Consider the following 8,512-nt stretch of genomic DNA (forward strand, 5'->3'; position numbering starts at 1 on the left):
AAACAAATTCCCTGGAATGATCCCTGGTTAGGTCTTCCTTTAGTTCTCTAGTATTCATTATCCTGGCACCAGTCCTCTTTTTTCCTCCAGTTGCGATATGAATTCTTTTTGGTTCTCCTATCTTCCCTTTAGAAAGGGTTCCTTCATCTACTTTTATTTGTGTATGGTCTCCTCTCTATACATTATATCCACTTCTCTGAATCCCTCTAGTTCCTTTTACCCAACATTTGTTTTGCCTTTTTGGCAAAATTTTCCTCAACCTTCAATGCAAATTAATAGGCTTCCTCTATGGTGATCATTCAGACCAGGATTAATTTATCTTGAATATTGGTTCTAAGGCCATTAATTTAACACCCCACCTTTTATCTTATGGCTTCATTATGTCTAGTCCTAATGATAATCTTGTGAAAATCCTCAGTGTAATCTTTCACTATCTGCTCTCTATACCACAAATTTTGAAGCTTCTTCAATAGCTCTAATTCATATTCCATGAGTATGAGTTGACTCTTCAGTTTTATTACCATGCTATCATATTTCATGATCTGTCCCTTCCCTCTTTTATTTTTGTCCAATTGTACTTCCTTTCACCAAATGGCAGCATGAGCCTTTAGCTTGGTTTTGGTGAAGCTCACTCACTCTAAATATTCTGTCTCCTCAAATTTGAAGTAATCCATCTCATTTATCCAATCAATAAGCTCTTCTAGATCTAGGCTTCCAACATAACTAGGGATCACAATCCTTGGCCTCTTTCCAATCTTGTTGATTTATTTCACCATCTTGATCTATGTGTCTCCTCTTCATCTTGAATATCCTCATCTTTCTCTTCCATCCTTGGCTCTTTATCATCACTCTCTTGTTTTTCTCTTCGGTTTATGCCCTTCCTTTGATCTTCCTCAATGGCATGTAGTCATTTCTTCAATTCTATCACCATGTCCATCATTTCCTCCACTCTTCCAATGAAATTGTCAATTATTGGCAACCTTCTTGGTGACATCTCTCCTTCTAAGCTAAGTGTGATTTCCTCAATTCAATATTTTGGATCAAGGTTGCAATTGCCTCACTTTGGTGTTTGGCTAGCAATGCTAGTAGTTTGCTTCTATTCAATGATTTGACCACACCAAGGGTCTTCTAGAGCTCCCACCTCCTCAAGTTTGAATCTTTCTCTAATACCACTTGATGCAATCAAGGTTAGAGGATCCAAAATGAACTATCCAACCTTGCAACCAAACATACATAAAAACACAACACCGATTTGAATGTAGATAATAATAGAGACTTTTATTAAAGTATTTAGACTAATCACATGCTTGTAGACCCTCATATGCTCCTTACGTTCAACCTATAGACCCCATGCAAACACACATGCTACCACAAACTTATTACAATGAAATTACTTAATACAGATATTCTAGATCTAGTTTCCTCTAACTAATGCTTCCTAAACTACTCCCTAGTCACTGATAATGATCTCCTACACCTCTTGATGTGTTTAAATATCAAATCTAATCACTAGAGGTGATTTATGTCAAACTACCCAGTCCTATAATTGATGTAACGTGTGCACATGCTCTAGATACTAGAAGAGCATCCCGATCCAGGTGTGGATAGGTGCAGACCTATTTGGATTTTTGTTGGTCCCATATCCAACATGTAACATACTCCACTAGTTCCACAAGGAATGGAAAGGGTTCACATGATTTTGACATTAGGTCTAATCTAAGTTCTTCTAGGACTCTCTTGCATCAACTTTTGTGATATTTCACTATATATTCAAGGATATCAAATCAATTTAAAATGTATTTCTTAACAATTGTGTCTTACTGATGGTGAGATATTTGTATGTCCGATCTAAAATATATTTGTGCAGATTAGAATTGAATAATTATTATGCCCATTGGTTGTGAGAGTGATCTCTTCAACTTGTGCCCAAAATATGGGATTCCCATATAAACTTTTATTGTTAATTTATGGGTGAGAGTGAGATCACGGTGGGCCAAATAGTGACAATAAAAAACCTACTAGATGGAAAAGTGCTAACATTTAGACTTATATTTAGATTTGGGTGATTTTTTAAAAGAAATTCTATCTTGAATATGAATTGCCTCTAAAACATTTCTTGGTATTATCTTAGGTTCTAAGCAAGAGGGATTTCCAAAGGAACTTAAAATATTACTCATTTAGTGTTATCCAAAAATATTCTATTATTATTTTTTAAATAATTAATAAAAAAAATGTAAGTATATTAAATAAAATGAAAAGGGTTTTGTATAGAAAACTATTGATATTGAAAATACACAATATATGTTTCATTATAATTTAAATAGCTAATTCATATTATTTTCTAAATACAATGTATATGGTTTTTTGAAAAGATTTATATGTTAAAAAACATTCATAAATTTTAAACTACTTACCTTTTTTTTAATCCAAATGTGCATCATATTCTATTATTTATTAACTTTAGATTAAAATGAATTTTATATTTGTTCACTACATTAGGTTAGCCAAAAAATTAATTTTTAACATTTTATAAGGCCAAATCATGGAAGAAATATATATATTTTTTCTCATAGATTGGTTGGAATTACATGTAATTTTTACTCTTTTTAATTTTTGTTAAGTAGTTCTTTATTAAAATATTCAATTTTATCAAATAATAAAAAAAAAAAAATGGCATTCGATAAACTTGATTTACTTTTGACAACCTTTGTTACTTTTTTTAGATTGTGTAAATAAATCATTGAATTTATGTTGTTAATTTACATGAGCCTATTTTACATTATCTCACCTTTGTTCGAAGATAACACCTTTTTCCACATTGATTGCAATTTTTAGGTCAAGTGAAGAATAGGTTTTCTAGATTTATTTATTATCTAAAAGATATATGAAGTTTAAGTATGGAAAAATTAATTTTCTTTACCTTTCTCTCTCACCTTTCTTTTACAATTTTTGTTTTGATCAGTAATTTCCATATATATTATTAATATAAAATATAAAAAACATACATTCTGTAATAGAAAAAGAAGGGACAAACCCTTGTTCAAGTCCTAGAACATGGAGAAACTACCAACTACTAACAATAATCCTACAACCTCCAACCTTTAAACCACCAATCCACATAAATTACATCATGCCTACAAACCAACCTTGCACTTACAAAATATGGCATGTTACCACTATCTCAAGGTACCAACAAACAAAGCATAACAAAATACTACTACCCAAAATCCCCATTACAAAAGAAAGCAATTTTTTCTTCTTCTTACTTGGGTCGTTAACCCAAAAGTCTTCATGCTCGAACACTGGTTTATGCTCTGTGCTCTTCTTCTTGGCCTCACTTGCCATTCACATCTCCACTTCTCTCTCCCAAGTGAAATCCTTGAGAGCCTCTGACCCCAAGATCACTTCCTCCATCTATGCCTCTCTATCCACCCCTTTCACAATTTTTTTATTCCTATTAAATTTAGTTTTATTAGCTACAATTTTGGTTCTATTTTTATTTTTAGTTGTAAGATTTTGTGGAAAAATAATGACAAATTATTCTCATTACATGTGGATATTTAGTATATATTTTTTTTGTTGATTTCTAACAAGTTTTAATTGTAGTTTAAAATTAATTTTATGTTATAATATTTAGCGAGTCAAAACTATCATAGAATTTATGTTATTAAATGTTTCAAAATTCAAAATTTTCATTCGAATATATGGTGTGTACTTTTACTTGTTTGATATTAAACATATTTAAAAATATATTTTTAGTTATATTTATAATTTGTTTTTATTGCTCAATGTTATTAGATTTTGTGAGGAAATTTTGTATTCTATTGAAACCCCTTAGACGAAACAACAAAAATGCTTTTTCAAATGTCTCTTCAGCTTTTAGATCTAAAAAATACCTACATTTGAAAAAGATTTTAAATAAGGAAACTAGTATCATTCCAACTTGATTAATATGTCAAAATACACGAACAAAAGGAAAGTGAATAAAAATGAACTAAAAACACATACTCTCAAGCACAATAAAAGCTAGAGCCATTTCTTCAAAAAAAATATCAAAATAAAAAAATGTAAAAATAAATATAAATGATGATGCCATAATGTAATGCATTCAATATAATATATGAAATTTGTAAAATAATATGATCACATGATATAAGATCCTTAAATCTAATGTCATCTATAGAATCAAGAGATGTATCTAAATATAAATAAAACAAAAAATATGATATGGAACAAGTGCCATGTAGTGATGAGTACTTGTCTTTATAATACTGTAGTAAAAATATTTACTAGCAATCACACCTTAGTGTGCAATAGGTATGTTGAAAAGGTGTGAAATGTTAATTACAAAAAAAATTGGTTTATTTTTTGCATACATTTGTAAAATACATAAGGTCAATTGGTAGGACATTTGGAAAATGATGTTGTTTGTGCAAGAAAGTTCTTAATGGAGGATTGATAGCTTCAAATAAAGTATTCATCCACTTACATGATCCAAACACAACTAATACAAAATCTCTAAATCAATAAGATAATCAAGATCCATTAGCAATAGACTCATGCTATGTTTGCAATAGGGAGACATGGAGAGAGAGTGGAAAGGGGGATGGAAAGAGAGAGGTGTAAGAAAATAGAGATAAAGAGAAAAGCAAAGATGGAGAGAGAGAAGGGGGTAGAAATAATGAGATAGAGATACAGGGAGACGTTGGAGAAATATTGAGAGATAGAAATTGAGGAAAAGGGATATAGATATAGAGGTCTAGAGAGAGGGAGAGGAAGAGAAAGGGAGAAAAGTTTTAAAATAGTGTGGTAGAGAGGAAGATAGAGGTAGAGATGAGGATACAATGAGAGAATAAGAGAGACAATTCGATAAACAGATAGTGAGAGGTAGAGGGAGAGATAAAGATAGAGAGAGATACAAAGATAGAGAAGGAAAGATAGAGAGCAAGAGATAGAGAGATATAGGGGAAGGGGGAGAGGGGATATATATAGATATAGAGATATGCTATGGAGAGGGAGAGGAAAGAGGGAGAGTGGTCTATTTCAAAAAAAATTGCTGACTTCGTTGATTTAATAATTAAATAAAATCCATGAATAATATTGTTACATAGTTTAAATTTAAGATTGTATTTTACAATTTTAAAATTTATCAAATTCTTTAATTTTGATTTGTTATATTTTATATATAATTTTATGAACATAATATTATAGATGATATTATTACTAATTATTTAAAAAAACTATAAGTAAATATAATATAATATTTTAATTTATAGTATTGTTATGAAAATATATACTAATTCAAAATATTTTTAAATATAAGATTTTAAATTATTATTTTTTGATTTAGAATATTTTAAATATTATCTTAAATATATTTAATTTCAATACAGAAAATCATTTATCAAATTCTATAATTTTGATTTGTTATATTTTATATATAATTTTATGAACATAATATCATAGATGATATTATTACTAATTATTTATAAAAAACTATAAGTAAATATAATATAATATTTTAATTTATAATATTGTTATGAAAATATACACTAATTCAAAATATTTTTAAATATAAAATTTTAAATTATTATTTTTTGATTTAGAATATTTTAAATATTATCTTAAATATATTTAATTTCAATACAGGGAATGATTTTTAATTTAATACCAAATTAAGATTTTCCGCATTTTGTGCAAGTATTATATGTTTATCAATTTATCATATGTTTTTAAAGATAAGATTATATTTTTGTTTTGTTTTGTTTTGTTTTGTTTGCAATAGGTGGAGATGGAGATAGATATATAAAAATAGGTGGAGAGGAAGGGAGAGGAAAGGAGGGAGGAGAGAAAAGTAGAGAGAAATAAAAAAAGGGAGTGATAGAGAGAGAGGGAGAAAGGGAGAAATAGGGATAAAGAGAGGGAGATATAAGTATAGAAAGTTGAGATATAGAAATAAATATAACTTGGAAAATATTAAGGGTGAAAGAGAGAGAGGGGGAGGGATGGATGGAGACAAAAAAATAAAGATATGAGAAGTGATATATAGAGAGAGTAGGAGTGTTGGAGTGAATAAAAGTGAGATAGAGATAATGCAATATAGATAGAGAGGGTGAGGGAGAGATGGGATGATATATCTAGAGGGAGTGAGAGAGAGATAAATGAGGTAATAGTGATAAGATAGAGATAGGGAGGGAGAAACAAGGAGCATGTGTGAAAGTGTAAGACATATTGAGATATCTATATGAGTAGGAGTAACAAGGAGTGTGCGAGTGAGAAAGAGAGATAGACAAATAAGGATAAATAAATAAAGATATATAGAAAGAGAGAGTGACAAACATAGAGAGGGAGAGATAAGGAGAGATAGGGATAGAAAGAGGGAGTGATTTTAGAGATAGGAATAGAGAGAGAGAGAGAAAGAGATCATATCTTGAATGATGTATTATGCAGTTAGTTAGGGTATTTCTCACATTATTTAAATCAGATCTTCAGATATTATATTGTGTCTAATAGCTTAACTATAAATTTGTCATTAATAATACACATTTTTAAAAAATATAAGTATTTTTATGTACAACTCTATTTCTATGTGTGATTAAGTATTATTGGATTTAAAATTATTAATCAAATCACCAAAAAATTTCTAAATTATAATAAATTGTAATTTTTAAAATTCATAAAATAGTTATTATCTAACTCAATTAAATTAAATTAAATTTAAAAATAAATCAACAATGAGTAATTATAATTATAGAATAAGTTAAAACTAAAATCTAGATTTAAAAGCAACTTTCTATTCTATTTTATTACTTTTTGGTTGCAAATCATTTTATATTCAAATTTTTAATATCATTAATAATTTAAATAAAATTAAATATTTATTAGAGAAATAAATACTAATTTAAAACTATAGTTTTTGTCCTTTTATGATATTTTAAATATTAGATCATGAACATGTTTTAATATCAATTTAGAAACTTACTTTTAAAATGATCCAACATGAATATATAAACATTTTTTTTTAATTTAATAGTAAATTAAGATTTTTATTTTGTGTGCAAGTTTTTAATATTATTTTATAATATTTATTAGAAAAATACATACTAGATTACAATATTTTAAAAATAATATTACAATGTTTTTTCAATATTTTAACGATGAGATCTTAGATATTTTATAATATCAATTTAAACTTATTGAAATGATCCAATGGCTCTAAATATTGAAATCATCTTGCAAGTCTCTCCATAGATATGAAACATCGATCCTAGAAGTTAAAGGATTTAGTTCATATAGGGAATGCCTTCAACCTAATTATAATTCTTAATTATTATGATTATAATTGTTATTTTAAATCATATTATTATTTTAATTATATTTTTGAAATATTAATTATAACTCTCACCTCAATAAATTAATATTAATGATTATAATATAGTATAAATATTATAGTGAAAATTTTCATTTTTAAAGAATACAATTCTAATTTAATTATAAAATTAATCTTAAAATTAATTATTAATTATTAGTTTAAGAATCTTATATATTATTTTAAATATGTTTATGTAATATTAATTCTATTTAATCTTAATTAATCTTAATAAAATAAATATTGATAATTACACAATTATATAATATAAATAATAAAGTGAAAATAGGTATTTTTTAATGACTAGATGAAAAATATTTAAGACATATGGAGATTGCTTGTAGACATTTGAGATGGAAAATAATGATTTATTGTGGTGTTTTTAGAGCTCTAGTGATAGTCTTTATGGTCCACAATTATGATTCAGTGAAGTATGATTGTTTTGGTGAAAAGTTTGTTAGTCAGGTCTTTGGTTTAGATTGTGGCGGATATGTGTCAAACGATCAGGAGATTGTAGTATGATACTTATGAATACATATTCTCATCATGTTTTAGGTTTTATATGCTCACGTGTTTTACAATTGAAGACATTTAGGTTGAGCTCTGGTTGGTTCAATGACATAGTAATAATGTGTAGGAATGCATTGCATTCCTCTGCCTTTAGTTGGTTAGAGTGATGTGGTTTGTTGTTTTGGGTTCTTTGATGTTTTGTGTAGCTATTTTGGTCATCTGCGAGTATGTTTGGTAGTCCACATTGAAGATTGAATCATTGTGTTGGTGCATGTTAATAGTGTTATTATTTATGGCCGACCTATGGTATTTTGGTCCATGTGGTAGTGTGTAGTTGCATAAGAGCTATTTTGGAAGTGTTTGGAAGGTGTGCCAACATGGTGTGATCCCTCACATGTTTCATTTGTCTTTTTCATTATCATGGAGATTGGTTTTTGGTTTGACCATTTTTTATGTACACATTACACTTGTTATGGCCAACCTAATTGATAATATTGTGGTTGCGGATGGAATGATTAAGTAGTTAAAATAATGAATTGTGTATATTGTGAGAAATAAATGTGGAGTGCAATATAGAGGTTTGCATGTATATAAGAGTAGTGATGAAGGAAGTTTGAGATGTATTTTGAATAG

Source organism: Cryptomeria japonica, chromosome 10 (genome assembly GCF_030272615.1).
Source record: "Cryptomeria japonica chromosome 10, Sugi_1.0, whole genome shotgun sequence".
NCBI classification, from domain to species: domain Eukaryota; kingdom Viridiplantae; phylum Streptophyta; class Pinopsida; order Cupressales; family Cupressaceae; genus Cryptomeria; species Cryptomeria japonica.